Source organism: Zootermopsis nevadensis, unplaced genomic scaffold (assembly GCF_977971745.1).
Source record: "Zootermopsis nevadensis isolate Lab colony 2312 unplaced genomic scaffold, Znev_1.0 Znev_ptg000020l, whole genome shotgun sequence".
NCBI lineage: Eukaryota > Metazoa > Arthropoda > Insecta > Blattodea > Termopsidae > Zootermopsis > Zootermopsis nevadensis.
This window is the reverse complement of record NW_028259152.1, coordinates 17,332,887-17,358,964: the sequence shown is the minus strand read 5'-3', so window position 1 is coordinate 17,358,964 and position 26,078 is coordinate 17,332,887. Positions and strand designations below refer to the sequence as shown.

At 39.5% G+C, this 26,078-nt stretch overlaps 1 protein-coding gene across 2 annotated transcripts in view; it reads left to right on the top strand.

Annotated features, from left to right (window-relative positions):
• sty (sprouty signaling antagonist) overlaps positions 1–26,078 on the top strand; it is a 99,437-nt gene that overhangs the window by 5,224 nt on the left and 68,135 nt on the right. Inside the window, exon 2 of one of the 2 annotated variants that reach the window (XM_087352034.1) lies at positions 1,050–1,262. The gene's annotated coding sequence lies outside the window, so the exon portion shown is untranslated. Of the gene's footprint in view, positions 1–1,049; positions 1,263–11,763; positions 12,644–26,078 lie in introns of those variants that run through there. The other variant, XM_087352032.1, reaches the window with a different exon arrangement.

Genomic DNA, 26,078 nt, shown 5'->3' with positions numbered 1-26,078 from the left:
GTCAGAGCGTTTAAAAATAAATAAATAAATATAATAATTACACAGGGTGTCTCAGGAGGAAAGGTCAATATTCTGGGAGGTCATAGTATCGGTCATTGTAATCAAAAAAGGTGTATGTATGTACATGTGTCCTATCCCGAATGGTTTCCGAAGTAGAGTTATTTCAATGTATATTATTTAACGTATTAACATAAGTAAATTATTGCTAAAAATCTGAAGTTACTGATGGCTGGGAAATTAAGAGTTCAAATTTGCTGTTACCAAGTTTTGTGAAAATCCGTCAATCTGATCAAGATATCTCTGGTAGGGGGGGCAAGGATGTTGACATGATGATGCAACAAACCTCATCCTTTCATAATCTTCCGATCTGTGCTACACGTGACTGAATTGAATTAGTAATAAATGTTGTGTTTATGGGACTGTGACGTCATGTCATGTTATTTGATTTTAAAACTACCAATGATAATTCAAGTATTCTATAAAGCGATCGGAATTCTCGTTTTATTACGATATTTTGCAAGGACCGAGGAGGACAAGCTCTATCTGATGCTTCGCCCAGAGTATTTACCTTCTAGCCGGAAGACAGACAAAAAAATCAGTATCCGAAACGTAGGGAATTTTACAATTTTAATTTTTAATTTGGTTATGGTGTAATCTATAATTCTTGTACGCCGGACAAATGGATAATGTCCATGCATAATATGGTAATAATTTCAAATCTGCCGTTGCTTCGAAAGCTACAGAATGACAATCTCGCGATGTTGAAGCAATATATCTTCGGACATCGTTCATTGTCCGCTGTCCGGATTATAAGACAGACGCAACCAGGGGCCTTTCTTCATTTTAGCGGAAACAAATTAGCCAATGGAAACACAACCATGGCAGTAGTTTGCATCTGTATTTCCTTAGTAAGGTTAAAACAAAAGTATCCTCTGAAACGTCGTATCTTTATTCTAACCTAACCTCACAAGTTTATGAAATCCGTAATAAATAAATTTCTTTATATTAAAAATTTCTGTGTTGTAAATTACTTATTCGTCTGTGTGCAGGTTAACTACTCATCTTCATATGCAAAAGCGGCCGGAGCATGAAGCTGTGCAGTCATCTGCAGTTTCACTCAGTACTGAGACAGAATAAGAACTTTTGTATGACATCATAACACTTTCCTGGGGGCGCCTGAGGAAAAGCTAGGCGGATATCGACCCGCTGTGCGATGACGGTCTGAGTGCAAGGTATCAGGACCAGTCTACACGGGAAGTTCGGTGAGTTCCAGCAGCAACACGATTGATGTGTGCCACAGAAAGAGGCCTATCGACCTTTAGAAATTGTGTCTGTACTGAGACCCCCAATTTTCCTGCCCCTTTTCCTTCATATTTAATTAGCAGAGATTAACAAGTAATTAATTAAGTTCGTTGTTAGAAATTTTTCTTGAACCATTGTCCTTCGTGTGGAAAGGAAACTTAAATAGTACTTCGAATGCTGGTTTTCTCTTGGGGCAATGTCCAGCGATTTTTAAAGCTTATCATCTCAGAGACACAGGTTCCTAAATTATTTTATTTAGCTTCGACGAAAATCGAAATAAAGCCCCTGTAAAATAATGACTCACCCAACAGATCAAAGTCCTTGGTGAGAAGCTGTTGGCTCAGGTAGTGAGGACGTCTCCCACCTTTAATGGGACCTAAAGGTTAATTTCCGTCTTCACAACAACCTACTGCTGGTCCCTGTCCTTATATTCTATTTATTAAACGTCTAGTATAATATTTTAATTCCATCTACGCATTGGTCTTCCATGTAGACTCTTTCCTTCAGGCATTTTCACTGAAATTTAGTATGCGTGTAGGATATCTCCTTGCCTATGACATCTTCCATAATGGGATAACCCAAATAATGTTTGTGAAAATCTAAGCTAAATCCGTTACTTGGTCCTCAACGTGAAAATGGAGAAATTTCCCTCGTGGCGAATGGCGGAAATGAGCAGCCTCAGTTGTTGTACGACGCTCTACATTGCGAGAACAAAGACAACAGAACCACATTTTTGAGTTAAATGTCCTCAGGGCCTAGAAGCAAACACTGAACAGAATTATTTAAACGGTTCTAAGTTATGAAAGACTTAACGGGGTGAGGGGGTTGAATCTAAGTAATAAAAGAAAATTGTAATTCTTTTCTTTGTTTGTTTTATGTTTTGAAAAGTATTTTATATGCGTAAAAACATTTTTTGTTCTGCAAAATTTTCTGAGCAATAATTACGTAGTAGGGTTAGAATTGATACCACATAAAATTAGAATTTTTTTGATAAAAAATTAATTTATTAATCTTCAATAAAAACACTGAATGTTGCTAAAAGTAATTTTTCTCTGCTACGCGAAGTGTGCACGTGGAATATAAGCGTTATTTCAAAAGGGTATTTACTAAGTTTTTGTTAATATTATTCCCTGCTTAAAATCCGCGGCTACAGTTCTTAGCGTTTAACAAAAATGTTTCTTTACTCTTAGGTCTACCCGTGATCGAAAGTATTATATATTTTTTTTCGTATACAAAAAAAGGAAAGTTTTGGCACGAATTTTTTTTTTCAGAACCAAAGCTTCTGAATTATCACATATATACTCTTGCTGCATTAGACCTTCCATAAACCATATTAATGTTCATACATTTTTCTCGCTTTCCATGAAAAGCGTTTATTGTAAAATGAGATTTAATCAATACACAGTATTAATGAAAATCTAAAAATTACATTCCATGCATATTTCTGTTTTAATGCACTGAACTGTTCAATTATACATATCTTATGTTACCAAACGTGAATATGTTTCATAGTTAATAACATATCATGTTCAACATGAGTCATGTCAACGCATTCGACGTTACAAACGTAAAATGACAGATGCTTCACAATTATTAACGTAACTTTTTGTTGTACGCAAATCATCTAAAATTACTAGTATTTAGAATGACCTTGAAAAATTCAGTGGTTACTATCAGCTCTCAATTCGATTTCGTTGCCTTAATGATGTCTAGCATTCATCTTATGTCAGAAAACCTGCGACGATAGAGAATCACGCTGTTAAATGTTGATCAAACACGTGACCTTGTGAAGAAATTCGACCTTGAATTCATGTCCGTGACCTTGGAAAACTAGGCAGCAGGCTGAAGGCGTGTGGTCACACCGAGAATTTCAAAACATTGCGCCTTCTGTGACGACACAGGACACTTAGATTAAAGGTGAATATGAGACATGACCTTGTGGAGGTAAACGACCTTGAATCTGTGTCCGTGACCTTCTAAACAAAGGAATGGTTCAATGGCTGGTGGCACTGTGAACGTCTGTAACATTCTGTTGTGTGTGACTCCTGAGAACCGTTATGTTAAACATTCATACAAGAACATGAGTTTCCACGTGACCTTGAGAGGAACATCGTCCTTGAATCGGTTTTCGCAAGTTTTAACACAGAGCAATCGGGCTCGCAGATTTTCATGGCATTTAAAGTAACACATCTCCTGTTACTCGTGGCTGGATACAGCCATTAAGTGAGACGTGTACGTGAAATAGCGCTCTGCGGATGCAGAGTAGGCCTGAATTCGTGCTGGGTGCCGGTGAAATTCCAGCCCGATAGGAGCTCGGAAGGAGCCGGTGTACGTCGAGCGTCACCAGCGTACAGCCCAACCACAAAATTGATTCGAGATCCTTGGAAACATCCACTTGAAACATTCGTCAATCCATTTTGAGTCGAATTCAAATCAAAGAAGTCGACTTTTAATACAATGCGATATATTTTAATTCATTCGACAATCGATTCGTGTAAGATTTGAAGTTTCCACGGCGGTGAGTCTGAAGATGGTTTGTGGTCTGGTAGAAGTTTACCGACGTTTCAGAGGTCCTTGCTACCACCATCATCAGAAGACAGCTTCTTCATCGTCAGTCTGTTCAATAAAAACTTGATTCGTGTATCTACGGATGGATCCGTTCGTCCGTCCAAACCCACTTTGTGATAACAACTATCGTTTTATAAGCTTTGAGTCAAAGAAAGGAAAATATCCCGGAACGTTAGAAATACTAATGTCTACTGCATTTAGATACTACTCAGTTCGTAGTTCGTAATAAATTTAACATAGACTTCTGACAAATTAACGCCTCGATGAAAGAGACTACTTGAGAGACGTAGGCGTAGATATGAAAATAATATTAAATACCGCAAACACCTATTATAACAATCTAGGGGCACTGGTTCAAATCCAGGATATGGCTAGACCACATTAAGCAATAAATATCCACGTTTATTGGAATATTTCCCGCAAAATATATATTTTATGTCAGTTTTCTAATGTTACATGTAAACGAAAATGCAATAACAAATGTGGGTTTCCACATATACGATATATAAATCAATTAATATGTTCAAGTTTTGAAATCCACACTAGACATTTTTAAATTTTATCAGAGTAGGATTTTTAGAGTCAATATAATAGTTGTTCAGGATGTCAGTTATGGATCATCCCTCATACGTTGGCCACAAAAAATTGCTCGATATTTTGGTGTATATTTTAAGCACTTGAACGTCTTCAAAATTTTAAAACTTTTATTAGCTGTCCGTATGCTTTGATTTAACCTTGCGTCCTGGTTGCAAGCTATGAAAATAAATGTGGTTTCTTCGACGTTTAAGTCTAGATCAGTTCGACGGTAAAGTAGATTAATTGTATTTCCTGGTCCTGCTTACCCTCCTTGTTTATTCATATATTTTTTTTGTTATAATTAATCTTCGCCTAGTCCCAATGAGCCACGGTGGTCTAGCGGTTAAACGCTGGCCTTGTAATCCTGGGGTCTCGGGTTCGATTCCCGGCGGTGCCCGAATTTATAACTTGTGTTGGGCAAGGCCGTGGTCTAGGCAACACGGAGTTTTCCTCCGTGGCATCCCAACAATTACTCCATTCACACACAGAAGAAGGCAATGGCAAACCACTTCTGGATCATCTGCCAAGAACGTATATGAACAGGTCCCAGTCCGAGAAAAGGATGGAAGGATCCTGTTCATATGGACCTGTCGTCAGACAGAACACTAAATAATATAAATAGACCCAATGATCCTTATTTTACTGACATCTGTCCAAGTGAAAATCACACAAATTCTCTGAACGCGTAAATCAATGTGGAGAATTTCTACTCGCCATCTCTCAAAAACGCCTCGCCGTTAGGGAACGTTGACCTTGTGTTTCAAACCATTTTTAATACTGGCTGTCTCTCAGTTTCAAAACTGTTAATGACATATAACTAGTGGCCGTTGGTCAAACTAGTTGCCTAAATAATGACAGAGAACACATTTTTTGTTCTGCAAAAAAAAAAGCTGATAATTCTGCAATTATCTCGGTTTACTCTTTCGCATTATGCGTATTTGGCATTGAGATGTCCATTATATTTTAACCCTCTTGTCTAGAAATGTAATATCTGTTCTGTATGGGCTTATCAGTGATGATATCTGTGTGACGTCTTTTCCCCAAAAGCTGAGTTTTATCACTAAATTCATTTGTCTTCCTTTATTATCGATCTTATTAGCAGATCCTGGTGTTAGAACACTACGTTGAATCTTTTAAGAAACGTTTAAAGTAGACTTATAAAGTTAAAGTTTCCATAGTTAAGTTTTACTTAAACTGTATACGCCAATGTTTTAAAATGGTAAAGATTATTATTTGCTGGACCATTAACTTTCAATTATGTCCCACGTACCAACGTTGACCTTGATCCATTGTGAAAACATTGACCCTCAGATAGGACCTATGTAAAAACGTTAACCTTTATGTAAGTCTTACGTATGAACGTCGACTTTTAGACATTCTGTGTACAAATTAATGGTAAATTTTAAAGAAACGAAAGACTGTGGCAAGGAAAGTGTGACGGAGAAGGATAATTGATTTGTTGCTCCCCAAATTGTGATTTAATTGTCCACTGTGTGGGAGTCTGATATTCGATTTGGACCTACATGAGAATATGAAGGTTACTGTGTCTGCCGAGAATCGAAATCTGGCCACATAGGTTCTAGCCAATAACTTCCTTAGTTGACACACATCACATGCCTGCAATTTCGGGCTATGAAACCAGGTGTTCCGGTCGAATCTTGCATTGCATTCAGGAAGTCGAATGCCAGCCTGGAGATCGGCTGCCCTGACTAAACATTATCATGGTTTTTCTCAGCAGAGACAGTTGAAGCTGATTTATATAGCTTTACATGCACAATGCCAGTCGAGATTCTAATGTTTTTGAAACGAGTGATATATTCTGTCATCATCATTTTTGTGCACATTATAATCAGAATATTATCAAATCTAATAAAATGTCTATCTTCTCTCACCTACCGCCACCACTAGTGGATTGTTTGTTTGCAACCCACAGTTTACATCGTACGAGATTACGAGCCTTGTTTTGAAAACATGGTCGTAGAATGTTTGCAACATACTTTCCAGTATCGTGTTTCATTTCCTCCAAGTTTCGTGGGTTATTTTAACCCTTTGAAGCCGAAGATCGTCTGAATATTATTTATGAATTCAGTCCGTACCGCGAAGAAAACACTACACCTCACCATTACGAAAATCAGCTGGTTAACCCTTTGAAGCCGAAGCTCGTCTTCATAATATTTACGAATCCAGACCGTACCGCAAAGAAAACACTTCACTTAACCATTAGAAGTCGAATCAGGCGGTACCACATAAGATTTAACATCCCGGTCAAAGCCTTAATACACTCTTTGTTCGAGAACTCCCCACAAAAGTAAGTCTGGCTGAGTGAAGTCTGGAGACCACGGTGGCCGAATGTACTCGCCAAATTACTAATGCTATGAGGAAGTTTTGTTGAGAGCGCAGGCCACCGCCCTGTCCCAAAAGTTTGTTTTCAGTCGGTGTATTTTCGTCTTATCCACTGTTGAAATACATTTTGCTGAATTCTTCACGAACAGCGGCAAACGACTTCGAGGCGAGGCAAAGTTCTGCTCGTGAATCGATCATGTGACCACCTGCACAGTTTTTGCGCAACTGTCGTGAGCATCGGCCTAGCAATCAGGGTGACCTTAACTCGAGTGTCAGGAGGGGGGGGGGGTAGGTTGGGAAATTTGGGGTTGTAGGCTTGCGTTTAAAGATGAACTTGGTGGCATATTCAAAGCAGTTGATTCCTAGTCGATGAGTGTTATCAGCTCGTAACATGTAGGTCTTGTGTTTAAATGTTTTCAAATGGCTTTCTAAGATACGTGAGGTGCCAAATTCATTGTCTCATTTCATACAGAAACCGTAGCAAATGACTTCTTCGAATTTTCCTCAAGAAACCGTGCTTCGAAGTTCGTCCCGAGGTTCACAGTATTTCTAGACGCGTTCGTATTTACGAAGTGGGTGATTTCCCTAAACTCCAGCAGCTGGCACGTAGTTAAGAAGTTGCTCACACAGGGATGAGCGCTAGTTGTCACCACAGTTTTTAAGCGTTTTTGAAGTCAAAAAATATTACCAATTACAGCCAGGCCAATGAGCTTAAATTATTAAAAAAATCAGAAATTTCACAACGCATGTGATTTACAGCTCAGTCAGTATAGTGACAGACTACGGACTGGGCAACTGGGGTTCGATCCCCGACGGGAACAGAGGATTTTTCCTGTAATCTCTTTGTGCAGACCGGTTCTGGGTCTCACTCAGCCTCCTATCCAATGGGTACCGGGATCCTTTCCCCGGGGGTAAAGCACGACCGAGTGCCTAGGTCGAGAATTAATACGAGCTATACTTCATCTCCCCTCCGAGCGCCTGCATGGCGTATAGTGGGACAGCTTTACTATTTTTAATTTTTATGTGATTCACACTATAACCAGTTATTCAATGCAATGCTAACGGAACGTATGTGTATAGTGTTCGTTACACATCTGATGTTGACAAAAGCCCACCATGATCACTATTCTGAATCAGTCTTCTCTAATAAGTAAAATCCATTTCAACAGCATCCTTCAACATCCATGTCGTCCGTCTAATTTTCTTTTCCTTAATCAATCTTAGGCGAAGCCTACAAAATTCATTCTGTTCATTACGAAATGTTTTCCCCCCAAACCGATCTCATTTTAGCTTAAAAGATCCAAATATTCTCCTCAACACTTTGTTGTCAAACACATTTCTACACAACTTTAATGCTATAAACGAGATAACTCGTTCAGACTCGCCGTGCTTCCCTGAGTGATCTGCCTGCTTCAAGGGCGTGAAATGTATGTTATTCCATGAAAGCAAGTAGTTCAATTCGTAAAATTAGTTGCTTTAATTTTAGTGTTAAAAAGAGCATAACTGCACAGTCCATTGTGTGATTATTGTGATATAAATTTTTAGGTTATATCGCAATTTCATGAACAATAAATTCTGACCTGTCGCTCCTTATATTAAAGTAACTGTCAGCTGACAAAACCCATCCTATATCAGACTTGTCCTTTTTGAACTGTAGCGTAAACAATCATAGCATTTAATAATATTTTTTGCAGTTTGTTCGTATTTTATTTTAAATAGCACATAATTTTTATTATTTTATTATTATTATTTAGTGTTCTGTCTGACGACAGGTCCATATGAACAGGATCCTTCCATCCTTTTCTCGGACTGGGACCTGTTCATATACGTTCTTGGCAGATGATCCAGAAGTGGTTTGCCATTGCCTTCTTCTGTGTGTGAATGGAGTAATTGTTGGGATGCCACGGAGGAAAACTCCGTGTTGCCTAGACCACGGCCTTGCCCAACACAAGTTATAAATTCGGGCACCGCCGGGAATCGAACCCGAGACCCCAGGATTACAAGGCCAGCGTTCTAACCGCTAGACCACCGTAGCTAGCATATAATTAAGGAATACAAATTGTATCATATTCTTTTATGAAGTCAGATTGCTAACCTTTAAAACTTAAAATTCTGTGAGTTTGTGAGGAACCCGTGAAGAATCAGTTAAGAAAATCTTCCCAATTAATATTTATTTTCTGTAACGACAGACAAACGTTATCTAAATTTTACTTTGTGGCATCTTATGAAGCATCTGTGATCACTGGACTGTTTACAGAGAAAAGAGATGGTAAGATTATAAGAAACAAAGATAGCAATTGTGGGGGGAGATCTGAGAGACGTCTTATTTGTAAACAAAGACCATGTTTTTTCTCCCCAGAAGGTTCCCAGGCTCTACCCATTCGTCCTTCTGTTAAGGCTGAAATTAGCGTGCAGACGAAGCTTGAGATACAAGTAACGTAATATACGTATAATTTGTTACATTAATGCGTGATGAAACGTCAGATTCGAGGGATAAGGAGTTTAAGGTCAGCACTGTAAGGGTTTGAAAGGTGTATAACGTGGCAACTTGGAATTATAAATAATCTCAGAATGTTCTTGCAGACAGTGTTACAACACGAATTTAATAAAAATAATGTTTAAAAATTCAGTCCTTACGTCAGAGAAAACTCATATGTTTCCGTTACAAAGATCAGTCGGTTAGCGCTATCTGGAAAGTATCAGCAGTTTATGAGTCGAACACGTATAAATATTTTCTGGCCAAAATTGTGGTTATCGAATGCTTAAAGTAGATGGTGCATCTGTGTATTTTAAACAGCTAATTCAAAAGTGAAACATGACGCTTATGTACAAGAAACAAAATTTACCTTCAGTTTCAATGTTTATTATATACGCATGTTTCGACTTTAATTGGTTCTTTTTAAGTTCTTGAAACTAACAGATATGACTACTAATTTCTTTACACATTTTCTGTTGTTGGGACCTGTCTTAGGGGGCTCACGTAATTTACTAGTGGGCAAAGTTGTCTGCAGAAGGCGTTCCACTCTGTTCACGAAGACTTGGTTAAGGATGGTCATGTCAGGTGATGTTATCGCGGGACAGTTCATGGTATCAAGGCTCGGGATTAACAACACCAGAAAGCAATAGGTTATTCCAAAGTGATCCATAATTAACTCGTATCCCTCTAGCGGATATTACGTCACACAAGCTCAATTCGTGATGGCTACGTAGAAGCCTGAGTGCGTATGGATCACACTTCCGATATGCATTCGGAGGATCGTGTCGTTACTGATGCCTCGCGAGTCCTACAGTTTCTTCAGATGATTGCCTTCGGTACAGAAGAATTTTTTTGGGTGTGTACGCGATATAATATGGAATGCTAACCTTGTCATTTGCTCACAGCTGTCAGCTGTGCCGTGAAGATATCTGTGATCATTTTGAAAGCGAACACTGGATTCGTTAAAACACCGAGTTTGCAAAGTTGACGTATGTAAATTTATTAAAATGTCTTTGTTTCATTTATTCAATATTTTGGGACACACTATAGCAGAGTCACAGTAATCACAGTGCAGTATCTGGCATGAATCACCATCGAGAATCGACTCTTATAATCGGTTGTATTTGATTAGGTTATCATGAAGATACTTTATAAAATGATAAAATCAGGAGAGAAAAACAAACAAAGTTTAAGACAAATAAGTTATAATAATAGTCAATATGAAATAAATAAAGTTTGTTTAAAATGAAAAAAATATCTGTCGTCTCCGTCCACCAGTTTCTTGAAACGCAGAAATAATTCAGGAATGGAGAAAATTTATTCTAATTGAATCTGATACTGGAAAACGTTTACAAAAATTTACAATTTCATTTCAAACGCAACATTTTGTAACGGATGTGTGCGAGCTCTTTTATAATTTTATCTTAATAAATTCTTTTGTTAAAAGCTCGTGTCACATTTAAGATTTGTTGGACAAACATGAAGAATTATAAAATCCTTTTTTTAAATTTTTTATTTTTTTAATAAGATGTCTTAATAGTTTATTCAGTCTGCCGAACGCACACTTTAAATATTTTCATTTCCTAAGAAGACACAGGAGTACAGTAAGCATTCGTTTATATTCACTGTTTTTTTTTTAATATTACGTTCAGACCGCTATCTCTGATATCGAAAATAAATTCAAAGAAGGAAAATATCAGTACGATGAAAAAACAAACATCTGACGACTGTAACATACAGCTAACCCCCCCCCCCCCCCCCCCCCCCCGTTCTAAAGGCTTAGAAAAGCCTACTCCCTTATTAAGTGGATGTCAAACACGACCGTGGTTTTCAATTCTCCCACAGGAAAAATGTAGCCATGACGTCTAAGGCTCCGCGGAGTGATTTCCGTGATGTTTCATTTGGCAGTTCACGAACACCGTTCGACTATGTAAAGAATCAGTCGGAGAGCAAGTGCACTTATGCCCCTGTTTCGTAATCTGGCACCCACTGTTATATTTCCTCCTTCGCCGCCATCATCAATGGACTTGTCTCTCGTTCCCCCACCAATCCCCCTCCCATACATCCACCCACACAGTATCATGAATTAACCCTTTCATTTTCAATTGAATAAAAAGAATGTTCCACATCTCAATTGCTAATGAAACAGCTGCCTGTGGGATTAGTTTCTGATAGCATGAAACATCCATCCAGAAGGGGTATGATATACGAAAGGGTATTTTTCCAACCAACATGGCTACATTGCGTTTACCTACACATAGATCCGCGCGAGGGTGTAGGAAAAATTAAGAAAAGCGAAGGCGTTTTTCGGTTTTACTGAGCAGAGAAGGATATCTGGGCGGAGCTACATTTTCTGTCTGAAAAGTGGTCTTTTTCCATCTGCCAGCAGCCATGAATGAATGGTATAATGGCGTCACGGGGGGGAAAGGAGGGGGTAAGGACTGAGTCGAGGTCTCTGAGCAGAGCGCATGCGCACACCGCTCCCTTTACCAGGGGCTTGCTCTCTCTCGGCTTTGCAGAAAGATAGCCAAGGTTTCGGAAACTGGAACGTGGTCGATGTTCGTACGTGTTTTGTTATTGTACATGAAGAGGCTGTTGTTGCTTTGCTGTGAGCGAAACGACAAGACTGTGTTTTGTGTTGTGTTGTGTGGAATGAAAACTTTTGTGAGTTGGCTTGGTGTTCAGCGGAGCGAAAGAGAGCAATGATTCTCACTCTTCTCTTGCTGTTCAGCGCCTCCTACACTCTGACTAGCTACTAGCCACGGATCATGGCGGCCGCTGTTGAGACGTCTTTTGCTTGAATTACTGAATTCGTGATCACTCGTTGTAAATTGTAGGAGAGGAGACGTGACAGACTTTGCCTTCCGTTCAGTGAAAGTTATTACATACGATTTATTCCATCTCCATTTTTATTTTAAAGTTTGGTGCCATCTGTAAAAATCCATAGTGCCATAGGATGTGGATTAAGTTTCTCATTATTAACGTACATACAGAGGATAAAAGTTAACCTTTGTCAGGATCCCAGAAGAAAGTGATTGTTCGTACAGTTAGCTTATTTCGTACGAAACTTCCTCAACTCCACACTATATATATATATATATTTTTTTTGAAGTTTAAAATTGTTGTGTTTCGTTGAGAGAAATCTTTTTTGGTGAAGTGTCAAGTTTATTTTTGGTGATTGAAGAAAAATTGTGTTCCGTCTTTGTGTTTTTAACATTGAAACAGAAATAAGTGGGGTATAACGGATCATAACAAAGGACAGCGGTAAATCGGGAAGGACACGTGAATTTTAAGTTTCGTTCCAGTCTTTATCTAACTACGTTATTGGAAGAGAGGACAGCTTACCAACTAATCAGCTTGCTTCACGAATAAATAAACGTAAGTAAATCCTTATCACGCATTTAAAAAACTTTGTCTGTATTCGATACTTCGTATCTCTGTGGTCATTTGGTTATGGTACAGCATCGCCAGTTACGTGTTTCGTGAATGAAATCGAGAATCCAGGTCACATTGTTTGTGAAAGTCAGGGAAGTTGCTCATTCACTATTCATTCATTCATTCATTCGTTCGTCATTCTACCGCAAAGGTTCATTCACTTTAACGTACACGATATTCTACCGTTCATTTTATATGTTAACGCAAAATTTGTCTCGATGCCTTATTAAGATGGGTCGTGTAACGTTACCCCACACGGTCCCTCGTACAGTCCGCGCAAAAATAAAAACACACAACGTCTATTTAAACACGTGTAGAATTCGTCTTCATTGATGCTATCATAATGACTGTGTTGAGGCTGTATTTGTCCAAAAACTATCAAGGTTTGAAGAATAAACGATCGATAAATTATAGCTCCTTCAATTTTACTTTGGATTGAAATGTATCGGCTTTGCCTCGTAACATTCTTACGGTATATTTGAGTCAATTGTGGAATCTGTTTTTATCGTAAGCCCATCCTTGCAGTTTGAATGAGCGTTGGCCTGCTGGGTCAACATTCTTTGTTCCGATAGTAAGGAGTGTTTTGTCCATGTGCCAAGAACGAGACGACTTAGCTCACATTTTCCGTTCCTGTCTTACAAGACTCTCATAGAGGCCAATGTTACACGATGCGAGGCGAACTCCACTCGTGTTGTTTTACACTTTTATTCAGATATATTTTTTTTAACTGCGATGTTTATCCCGATCTAATTCTTATCTTTGATCCTAAATTTAATTATAAAACCGAATATGACGCCCGATATTTATTCTGTTTTACCAAATTTAGATTATCGACGTCTTGTTTACGTCTGTGTAGGATTTAAAGTTACGTTTAGTGTTCTGTGATGCCCATAATCGTCGGTAAAACGGATAATTATAAAAGTGCCCTGTTATTCTACGTTTAAAATAAGTCCTTTCCTTTGCAATATGTTTATCGAATTTTTTTTTTGTGTTATGTTATGTTCATCGCTGTTATGAATTCAGTAAATGATGCCATCTGAAGGACGAAATTATAATGAAACCTTAAGGTTCTAATTAGTTTCTCAAATAAAACGCAACGCCTCACTATTACGAAGATCATAACTTTCAGTTTAATTCTACAGGAACCTCGGTTTTTCGTGGTTTTCCTGAGTCCCTCCAGATAAATGCAGGGATAGTACCTTCATTATTCATTGTCGTCCTCTGAGTTACTGCAATTCCGTCGTTAAATAAGATTTTAGACGAACGGATTGCGATGTTTTTGAGACCGCCTGAAATTTCAAAGCTTCTGTCTTGAAGGCGGAGACGGTGGTTTTCCACAGAGCCTTGTGTACGAAACCACAATCCGTATTTTTGGTCTGGGGGGGCTCGTTAAAAGGAAAAAGTTTATGGTTTTAGAAAATCTCGTTTGTCGCGAGACCAGGCGTAGAGAACACGTACGACGTTTTTGCATTATGGAAGGCGATGGAACGGTTCATTGAAGCAATGCGGTTAGTTCCCGTAGTAATTGTTCTTATCGCGTTGTGTCCCTTATCATAATCCGTGTTGTAGTAACACACGTGTATTTGCCGGGACATTCTCGGTACAATTTCGTGATGATAAATTTCGTGTTAACTGAAATAGGCCAACATATTTGAACACGGGTTTTGGGGGGCTGGGGGGCGGTTCGTGCTTCTAGTGGTTTATGTAACTGTGGAATACAGACTTTTTTAAGTAGCTGATAGTCGCTCATTTTGTCAATAAATTCCACGCCGTCCATGTTTAAAGACGCTCAGGAGTTTGTTCGCATTTTAATTGTCTCATTACAGGTCCTTTGCTGTATAGAAACGTATTTAGTGTCCACTTCATTCGTACTTGTGGGGGGAGAGGGGTATTATAGGGGTATTTTCTTCACTAAGCATTCGATTTGATTTTGTATCGTTTGTGTAAGTACGGACTCCACGCTATTGGAAAAAATATTTTAATTAAAGCAGCTGTGACATCGAAGTTAATTCCTCGCGACGTGAATCTGCAGAAATAGGGAAATTAAAGATTTTATTTAAATGCGTTTCTCTAATCTGTTCTGAGTAACAACTGAAATTGAAATGGTTACAACGGATAAAATACTCCTCCTGCCCCCCCCTCCCCCTAATCAGTGTTCTCATAGCAAGTTTCAATAAAATTAAAGCAAGTCATGGCTTTTTGTGTGGGCGTACGGATCTGTTACATTGAAAACACTGAAATGCTGTTAATGGTTGTATTAAATCTCCGCCCACCACGAACTGTATTTCCTAGAAACGTCTGTCGTCTGTTATATTTCAGCCCAAAAGGAGGAGATGACTCCCCCCCCCCCATTTTTTTTGGGTGAAATATGGAATTGACGTCTGTCAGAAACGTTTTGGATGAAACGATGTATAAAATTACACACCAAATTCTTACTAAACTATAATTTTCGCTGTTGTTTTGTAGGCCTGTCTTGCTCAATGGAGGATAAGGGTATCTGAAGACGATATTTGCGCCTACCGAAGGGAACGTGGCTAGAGGTTTCAGAATATTACATAATTAGAAGCATCATAATTTATACCCTTCGTATATAAACTTATTAATAGGGTGATTACGTCAAATAGGGTGGGTGGACCGGTGATGCAGGTAAGCCCTCCGGAAGACGCATCAGACTTTCGAAACTATTGGACGAATGAAGCATTTCCGGTCTGGATCTATTTCATAAATCTAAAGCCGTGAAAGGAACCGGAAGTTGACGTCACGCCATCTTGTGATCGAATTCAAAATGTGAACTGCATAACAGAATCCGCGTGCGATGTGTGGACGGAGTTTACTCTGTACAAATGTCGTGTTGGTTTATCAACATCTTTGAAGGAAAAGCGATCCACGCGAAGGATCTTTGATAAATAAGTTAAATTGAATCTGTGTTATTTTTGCGTAACTGAGCGACTATGATATTCTCTTTCGCAGGGAGTTAGCATTTTTCCTGAGTAGCAATTTATGTGAAATGTGTCCCCCTTTTCAGCCATCGTTTATTTTCGTACTCTTACCTGATCCTTCTGCAGTTTAGACAGTCGTTAAATAGCTCACGAATAAACTGACTGGTAAAGATTTATAAAATATTGAATTCCTGTTGGGGAAACTTTTAATCTAAAACCAAAATGGCAACATTTGTACAAAGTTTCTGTTCACGGGCACGAAGATACCATTGCAGGTTATGCACTGAGAATATTTTGCAAGATGTGAGATTGTACACGGTCCTGAAGGTTTCGTAATAAATTAAAATGCCAACACGGCGTATTTTTTGAGGTTATGTTTTCGTAAGAATTGGAAACGAACATTTGGTAGCCCGTGTTTCGTTCTGTTTTGTTTAGAATGTCCAAGTAAGAAGTTATTTTATATTTCCGTTTAACACTCCCTTATTTCAGGGCCAGATTTATTTTAATGTAATAAAAATACGTTTTGATATAATGACTACCATTCGTGGATTACTTAACTTGCTTTGGGTTAAAAGAAAATGGCGCACACCTGTGAGATCAAGATATTAAGGACTAATACCACCTCAAACGAGTTTATCCCAAAAATACTGAGGTTCTTTAGTCTAGCAAATGCCAGTATTTAAGGTCGCTCACTTCAGTGTGTACGGTGTCAGGTTTTTAATGAAAATGTACAGCCATTTTGCCACAAATTGAAATGACAATATGGCTGCCATGCAATTTAGAGGGAGAAAAGTGGATAGGCGCTGTTTGATTCCCTGTAGAAGCGTATAATGTCATTACAGCAGTCACTAATGCTCCGTGCAGAATGACGTGGAAGGACGTCGCTTCTAATTACACGGATATACTCAAACAAACGCCTATTAAACGTGTGAACGTGTTTAACACGTTCACACGTTTTACAAAACGTATTTAAACCGTGCATGAACGAATGTGTATCTGGATGTAGAATGTTCGAATACTTTAACCGACGTTTTTATGGCAGCGTGTAGGGAAAGTTTGGGGAGGGGAAATCGTGTCACCTTAAGGGAAATTTAAGTTTTCTTGCGTCATGAACATCGCCCTGATGACGGAGGCAGTATGACCTCTGAAACGTTGGTAAACATCGACCAGACTACACAGCGCAACAACCCAGAAGACAGAAATCTTCATACTCTGATGACGGAGGCAGTATGACCTCCGAAACGTTGGTTAACATCGACCAGACTACACAGCGCAACAACCCAGAAGACAGAAATCTTCATATTTTTAATCGCCCTGATGATGGAGGCAGTATGACCTCCGAAACGTTGGTTAACATCGACCAGACTACACAGCGCAACAACCCAGAAGACGGAAATCTTCATACTCTGATGATGGAGGCAGTATGGCTTCTGAAACGTTGGTTAACATCGACCAGACTACACAGCGCAACAACCCAGAAGACAGAAATCTTCATACTCTGATGACGGAGGCAGTATGACCTCTGAAACGTTGGTTAGCATCGACCAGACTACACAGCACAACAACCCAGAAGACAGAAATCTTCATACTCTGATGACGGAGGCAGTATGACCTCTGAAACGTTGGTTAGCATCGACCAGACTACACAGCACAACAACCCAGAAGACAGAAATCTTCATACTCTGATGACGGAGGCAGTATGACCTCCGAAACGTTGGTTAACATCGACCAGACTACACAGCGCAACAACCCAGAAGACAGAAATCTTCATATTTTTAATCGCCCTGATGATGGAGGCAGTATGACCTCCGAAACGTTGGTTAACATCGACCAGACTACACAGCGCAACAACCCAGAAGACGGAAATCTTCATACTCTGATGATGGAGGCAGTATGGCTTCTGAAACGTTGGTTAACATCGACCAGACTACACAGCGCAACAACCCAGAAGACAGAAATCTTCATACTCTGATGACGGAGGCAGTATGACCTCTGAAACGTTGGTTAGCATCGACCAGACTACACAGCACAACAACCCAGAAGACAGAAATCTTCATACTCTGATGACGGAGGCAGTATGACCTCTGAAACGTTGGTTAGCATCGACCAGACTACACAGCACAACAACCCAGAAGACAGAAATCTTCATACTCTGATGACGGAGGCAGTATGACCTCTGAAACGTTGGTTAGCATCGACCAGACTACACAGCACAACAACCCAGAAGACAGAAATCTTCATACTCATCGCCCTGATGACGGAGGCAGTATGACCTCTGAAACGTTGGTTAACATCGACCAGACTACACAGCGCAACAACCCAGAAGACAGAAATCTTCATACTCTGATGACGGAGGCAGTATGACCTCTGAAACGTTGGTTAACATCGACCAGACTACACAGCGCAACAACCCAGAAGACAGAAATCTTCATACTCTGATGACGGAGGCAGTATGACCTCTGAAACGTTGGTTAACATCGACCAGACTACACAGCGCAACAACCCAGAAGACAGAAATCTTCATACTCTGATGACGGAGGCAGTATGACCTCTGAAACGTTGGTTAGCATCGACCAGACTACACAGCACAACAACCCAGAAGACAGAAATCTTCATACTCTGATGACGGAGGCAGTATGACCTCTGAAACGTTGGTTAGCATCGACCAGACTACACAGCACAACAACCCAGAAGACAGAAATCTTCATACTCTGATGACGGAGGCAGTATGACCTCTGAAACGTTGGTTAGCATCGACCAGACTACGCAGCACAACAACCCAGAAGACAGAAATCTTCATACTCTGATGACGGAGGCAGTATGACCTCTGAAACGTTGGTTAGCATCGACCAGACTACACAGCACAACAACCCAGAAGACAGAAATCTTCATACTCTGATGACGGAGGCAGTATGACCTCTGAAACGTTGGTTAGCATCGACCAGACTACACAGCACAACAACCCAGAAGACAGAAATCTTCATTGTTAAAAAACCTGAATGCTGAATCATCACGAACACTACACACTGAGAATTTTGTATTAATTTCTGTTCTACGTGTGATTTTTTTTTTTGCAAAAATTTGGAAAAGGAAATATACGGGATAATTTTGCCATGTGCCAGATGCTTTCGGTCCACAGATTTATTTATTTTCGATGGTACGTTTTAAGTATTTTAATGTGTAAGTACAAAATATTACCACAAAATACACAAAACTAGGAACTTGCGTCTAGTTAAGACACGTATATAGAAAACTAAAATGCATGTTTCGCAGATAAAATGAACTACAGAATCTGCTTAATAGATCATATTCCGGGGCTGAAATAAGACTAATGCCGTCACACTGCCTGGTACTGGGGCAATGTCGTATCATAAAGTGTCATTACCCCAGACGTGGTTAACATAACGCATAATTTATTGCCCTCCGAAGAATGCAGATTCGAAAGAATGGATACACATATTTGTACTTTCAAATTTTATCATCTGTTTTAAGAAATAAAAAAACTAAGTTACACTTTCCGTACAATCTGTTAACTTTCAAACGTAGATGAGACTTCCCTTCAACGAGATTCCTTTTCCCCACAGAGGAACGACGTCCATAAGAGCTCGCGTCTCTTTGCATCTCGTCACCAGAGATGTCAGTGTGAACAGAGCGCGTTCAATTTAAATCGTTCGAAAGATAATTAGGTGGCGCGATTTCCCCACCCCTCCCCACTTCCCCTACAATATACGCTCTAGACGTACGTCAGTATTACGTGACTACACAACGTACCTATCCATAGCAATATACATATACGTTATAACCCTTATTTTAATCGTTTTATAATCCTGGTCCGTGCTACTGAAAGTTCCTGGAGTCGAATATCACCCTGAACGACTACGCTGACAGAATATTCCCTGGATTTCTCTACTTTCTACTGACAAATTATGAGATGGTACCTACAAATAGTTGTCAGCCTTCGTTTTCTTGGGGTTTTGTGAACATTGATACGCGAAACAGTGCTACCACTATACGAGGTGCGATCGGAAAGTTTAAAGACTGTGTCAATAGCGGGCGAACCGGATGTAGTACGAGCTTCTGCCGCTAGGGGGTGCGGCCTACATTCATAGTGAATCAGTGTGCCAGCCGGCATCATCGAATTAGCATTTGTTTCTTAGTTACGGGCGTTTTTGGTAGTGCATTACACCGACCCTCCTGCGATTTCGGAATGGCGTGTGCATCAAATTTTGCCAAAGACTCGCCAAAACGGCTACGGAAACCTATGAAATGCTAAAGCAAGCATTTGGGGAGTCCGCAATGGGTCGTGCACAAACTTTTGTGTGGCATTCACGTTTTGAAAATGGCCGAACCTCTGTCGATGATGACGAGCGTTCTGGACGACCATCTTCGAGCACAACGCCCGAAAATGTTACGAAGATCGACGTCGTACCATCAACGACTTGTGCGACATTGTTGGGATAGGCTATGGGACCTGTCAGCTGATTCTAAAGGAAGAACTCCACATGCGACGCATCCTGTCTGAGGACCAGAAGCAGAATCGACTTCTCGTTTGTCAGGAGCTGAAAGATCTTGCAAGAACCGACCCCAACTTCCTTTCTAAGCTCCGTGTGACTTCTTCCTCTTCCCAAAGATGAAAATTCAGCTAAAGGGAAGGAGATTTGAGACGATAGAAGAGATTCAGGCAGAATCGCAGATGGTGCTTGACAGGCTGACAAAGAAAGATTTCCAGGGATGCTTCCAGGCTTGGCAGCGGCGCTGGGATCGTTGTGTTCACTCCCAGGGGAACTACTTCGAGGGTGATGGATGAATTTAATACCTGAGAAAAGTGTACGGGTTTTTATACGCGCAGTCTGGAAACTTTCCGTTCGCACCTCGTAGGGAAAAGAAATGTCTCTTTGTAAACGAATTCTGAAGTTCCATATGGATCCAACATAATTCTCTGGTGGACAGTTAAGCAGTAATTTGCTTTTAATGGATGGTGGTTACATAATACAGGGCAAGCGACTGAACGCCACCACAAGATAACGATACGTCGAGGTGGTTACCTCAGAATATTTCTCTAATTTGGGCGATAGTCTGTCTGTGGTGCTGGAGGTGTTGTGAATTCAGTTTTGATTCGCGTTAAGCTCAGATCAAGCGTTATCGATTTCATTCGGAAATCTCTGCATAAACATTATACATGACGTGGAATTCTGATGGCTGATCAATAGTATTCGGTTTTTATTTGAATGGGATTTCATTGTGGTGATATATTTGTAATGAAATCCACAGAAAGTAGTTGTTGACTGTGTGCGTTTTGAATCTGTTTGGTAACTGGTAGTTTGTGTCTGTAATTACGAGGGACTTATATGTTACCTGAGGAATATAATGTGGATTGTATCAAATTGAAATGAAACTTTTATTCAGTACTCTTGTTATGTTAAACTGAAGGTGGGATATAATACGTAGAAGGGAGTATTTTAAAGTTAGAGTATACATAAACGATATTTTGAAACCTTGCAGGCGATATGTCTACAGTGTACAAACTGCAATATAATATAAGCGAATTTCACACTATTCTCTACAGAAGTTGTTTAAACTGGTACCTCGTGACATTTATAATAAATTTGAATTTCAACATCAACAAGGTTCAGTGTCTTTTAAACCTGACGCTTGAACTTGCTATATATAATAGTTCTGTAGTGTCGGTGGTCTAGCGGTTAGAACGCTGGCCTTGTAAGCCTGGGGTCCCAGGTTCAATTCCCGGTGGCGCTCAGATTTATAACTTGTGTTGGGCAAGGCCGTGGTCTAGGCAACACGGAGTTTTCCTCCGTGGCATCCCAACAATTACTCCATTCACACACAGAAGAAGGCAATGGCAAACCACTTCTGGATCATCTGCCAAGAACGTATATGAACAGGTCCCAGTCCGAGAAAAGGATGGAAGGATCCTGTTCATATGGACCTGTCCTCAGACGGAACACTAAATAAAAAAAAGTGTCGAGAACAGTCTGTAATAATTTTTGTGAAAATGTAGTTCTGTCAAACAGCGTAATTCTGTATTGGTTCATGTAAGATGAACATAAATCTTCTGACAGCTTCTCACATTGCCCTATTCCTCAAGAATGCTTGGGGCTAGAATATTTATCTCCTTCTTGTCTTGCGAAATCTCAGTTTAACTGCAATGTGTATACCGACGAGGTGACATTATCAGCTCAGGAGATGTTTTCGTAACCTGACCGCGTTGAGAACTTAAAATTTTATTAAGAATGTGTTGAAATATCCCTAATGTTCAACTTCCCACATTATTTCTATGTAAATAAAGAATATTTATGAAATGAGAGATAAGAACACTTCAATTGTCCACATGCTGACAAGATCACTGCGTATTACAGATAATCTCTTGTCAAAGATATAAGCATGTCACATTACTTCTGTGTGTGTGTAAAGATAATGGTGTACCCATATTATCTGCATTCATCAATTGTCATCAGGTTTTAACATGATGATGAATGTTAAAGATTTTCCTATAGATAAGACGGTGCCCACTTTAGGGTAAATTTGGTTAGGGAGTTCTAAATTCAGGAAAGGAAAAGCACATCATACCGGTACCATCTGGACATAAACTTTTGGTTTCAATGCTGATTATACTAATTACTGTCGTCGTGATATATGGGCCAGAAAGTAAGATTTTTGACTTAGCCTTCGAACTGCGTAAAGCAGAATCCTTCGGTGCACTTCTGATCGTCACCGTGTGATTGACAATCGATTGCGACTATCGATTAGGTCTATGTGTGTGTGTGAGAGGATCTGGAAGGAGAAGCTGATTGTGTGCGTGATACCGCTATTGATAAAACGTCGTTAAATCTATGAACCCAAATTGAGAAGTGGCCACAGTTGTACTTTAGAACAGTGGTATTCAACCTGGGGTACGCGAAGACATTTTAGGGGGTACGTGAAATTTAAAATATATATATATATTATTTTATGATAAACACTGAATAATCAGTAATATAATTTATTTAATTTATTTTATATGTAGATTATATACTATGTATAACTTGAATTATACACCAACAACTTTGGGGGTACAAATTTGAAGAGAAATTATATCTGGGGGTACGCGAAGACATCTTAGGGGGTACGTGAAATTTAAAAAAATATATATTATTTTATGATAAACACTGAATAATCAGTAATATAATATATTTAATTTATTTTAAATGTAGATTATATACTACGTATAACTTGAATTATACACCAATAACTTTTTGGGGGTACAAAGTTGAAGAGAAATTATATCTGGGGGGTACGCGAAGACATCTTAGGGGGTACGTGAAATTTAAAAATATATATATTATTTTATGATAAACACTGAATAATCAGTAATATAATATATTTAATTTATTTTAAATGTAGATTATATACTACGTATAACTTGAATTATACACCAATAACATTTTGGGGGTACAAAGTTGAAGAGAAATTATATCTGGGGGTACGCGAAGACATTTTAGGGGGTACGTGAAATTTAAAATATATATATTATTTTATGGTAAACACTGAATAATCAGTAATGTAATTTATTTAATTTATTTTAGATGTAAATTATATACAATGTATAACTTGAATTATACACCAACAACTTTGGGGTTACAAAGTTGAAGAAAAATTATATCTGGGGGTACGCGAACAAAAAAGGTTGAAATCCACTGCTTTAGAACACACAATTTCACGTTTCGGCTGCTATGGAAACTGCGGGGAAGCTCAAAGCAATGTCTGTCAGCTAGTTTGAGACCCCCCCCCCCCCACCCACTCATCATCGCGGTGACGTCATGTGCGAGCAGGTTCAAAAATGAAGCCCACTAACCCTACGGAAAGGAGCCCTTGAGAGACGCTCAAAGTAGGAAGTTTGTTAACTCGTTGGGTTAAATTCATTCAACAGGCAATTTGTGACCAACTCTTCCTTAATAATAGTTCCGCTACTAATAACATTTGGAAGGAGTGTTTTTCAAGGTCACGCGCCCCTCCCAGCACCTGGCAATTTCAGTCAGACCTCATCCACAACTCTGGTCGTATAAGCCTGTGTGTAGCCGAACTATGAACTCGGCTGAAGAAGTTATTTGTAAGTTACTACGTTTATCGTTAACGAACACTTCAGAACCATCCAGCTTTGTCTCAACCTGCGGATATTTCTTGCGTTTAAATTGTCGTCTAGCGATAATTTCACCACTGGGCATTCGATGAGCTGCTTGCGTCAGTGTCACTGATAAGCTGACCACTTTTAAGGTGTTTTTTTTAATCCAGAAATCCTCACTTTAAACTCGCATTGAACTTTAACCGAGCGCTGTGTGTCAACCAAACCTAACAAAAACTGAGGTCACAGCAGATTTCTAGTAATCCGATCCCCAACACGTGTGTTTGGCATTTCTACGGTCCTGTCTGAGAAAAACCAGCAATCACACCTCCGTCCCTAAGAGTTCGCTCGGGTCAGTTTCATCGTACCACGTGCAGTTGTTGGTCCTCAGACTGCCTAATCTCGAGGCATCTCATGATACACAATCGCTGCTAACTGTACCCCTCTGCAAAACAACACAGAATAGAAGACCAACGATGACATTTACCTACCGCCTTGGTCTTCCGGGTGGTACATTTCTTTCAGATGTCGGCATCTAAATTCTGTACTTTTTCCTGCCATGTGTTCGCAAATCGAGACTTTCATCATCTGTTAATTATTCCCTGTAGTACAGGCATGTCACAAACACCTGACTACAGTTTGTCTTTTTAGGAAATAGTCGTTTTCTGTACAGTAAGAACGTGGAATTGACATGAGAAATATTAAGTCATTTCCGACGTAATTTTATTTAGTGTTCTGTCTGACGACAGGTCCATATGAACAGGATCCTTCCATCCTTTTCTCGGACTGGGACCTGTTCATATACGTTCTTGGCAGATGATCCAGAAGTGGTTTGCCATTGCCTTCTTCTGTGTGTGAATGGAGTAATTGTTGGGATGCCACGGAGGAAAACTCCGTGTTGCCTAGACCACGGCCTTGCCCAACACAAGTTATAAATTCGAGCACCGCCGGGAATCGAACCCGAGACCCCCAGGATTACAAGGCCAGCGTTCTAACCGCTAGACCACCTCATCTTATTATTATTTAGTGTTCTGTCTGACGACAGGTCCATATGAACAGGATCCTTCCATCCTTTTCTCGGACTGGGACCTGTTCATATACGTTCTTGGCAGATGATCCAGAAGTGGTTTGCCATTGCCTTCTTCTGTGTGTGAATGGAGTAATTGTTGGGATGCCACGGAGGAAAACTCCGTGTTGCCTAGACCACGGCCTTGCCCAACACAAGTTATAAATTCGGGCACCGCCGGGAATCGAACCCGAGACCCCCAGGATTACAAGGCCAGCGTTCTAACCGCTAGACGTTCACAGAAATGTTCTTCTACTAATATATTCAGACGCCTTGGTGAACAGACAATTATTGTGCACTGCGTTCGATGTTCCTCGTCCAAGGAGTCCCTCCGAATGTCTATAGATCAAGCCGTCGTTCCAAGTATCTCAGCGTTCGAGGTTTAAACCGACATGCATCGCTATGAATGCCACGCCGAATTATCGACACAGGTAGACATTCCTACTTTCCTTGCAGCTTTGGGGCTGCAGTCTGCTTTTACCCCGAAGCGAAAAAGTATTTAGAGCTAGTTAGGAGGAATGGGCCTCAGCTCACGACAATTTGCATCTCCGTATTTCCGGCGGAAATGGAAAGTCAGACTTTGCCTAACACAATATTGATGTGTTTTGTTACCGTTCATTGAGCTAGCGACCTTTCATATATGCATCAGGTCTTTTGAGTGACCTTTCGTTCTTAGAATCGTTTAGGACCTTCGCCTTGTATGTTTATGTATGCAGGGGAGACCGAGGTTGGTTGGTACATTCTTTTAGATTTCCATCATTAGATGTCATTCAGCAATAGTTACTATCAATGCGTTGCCTATTCTTACACTGCCCTCTAGGTCAGTGGTATTAAACCTGGGGTACGCGAAGACATCTTAGGGGGTACGTGAAATTTAAAAAAAAATATGTTATTTTATGATAAACACTGAATAATCAGTAATGTAATTTATTTAATTTATTTTAGATGTAGATTATATACTATGTATAACTTGAATTATACACCAACAACTTTGGAGGTACAAAGTTGAAGAGAAATTATATTAGGGGGTACGTGAAATTTAAAAAAAAAAAAAAATTATGATAAACATTGAATAACCAGTAATGTAATGTATTTAATTTATTTTAGATGTAGATTATATACTATGTATAACTTGAATTACACACCAACAACTTTGGAGGTACAAAGTTGAAGAGAAATTATATTAGGGGTACGTGAAATTTAAAAAAAAAAAAATTATGATAAACATTGAATAACCAGTAATGTAATGTATTTAAT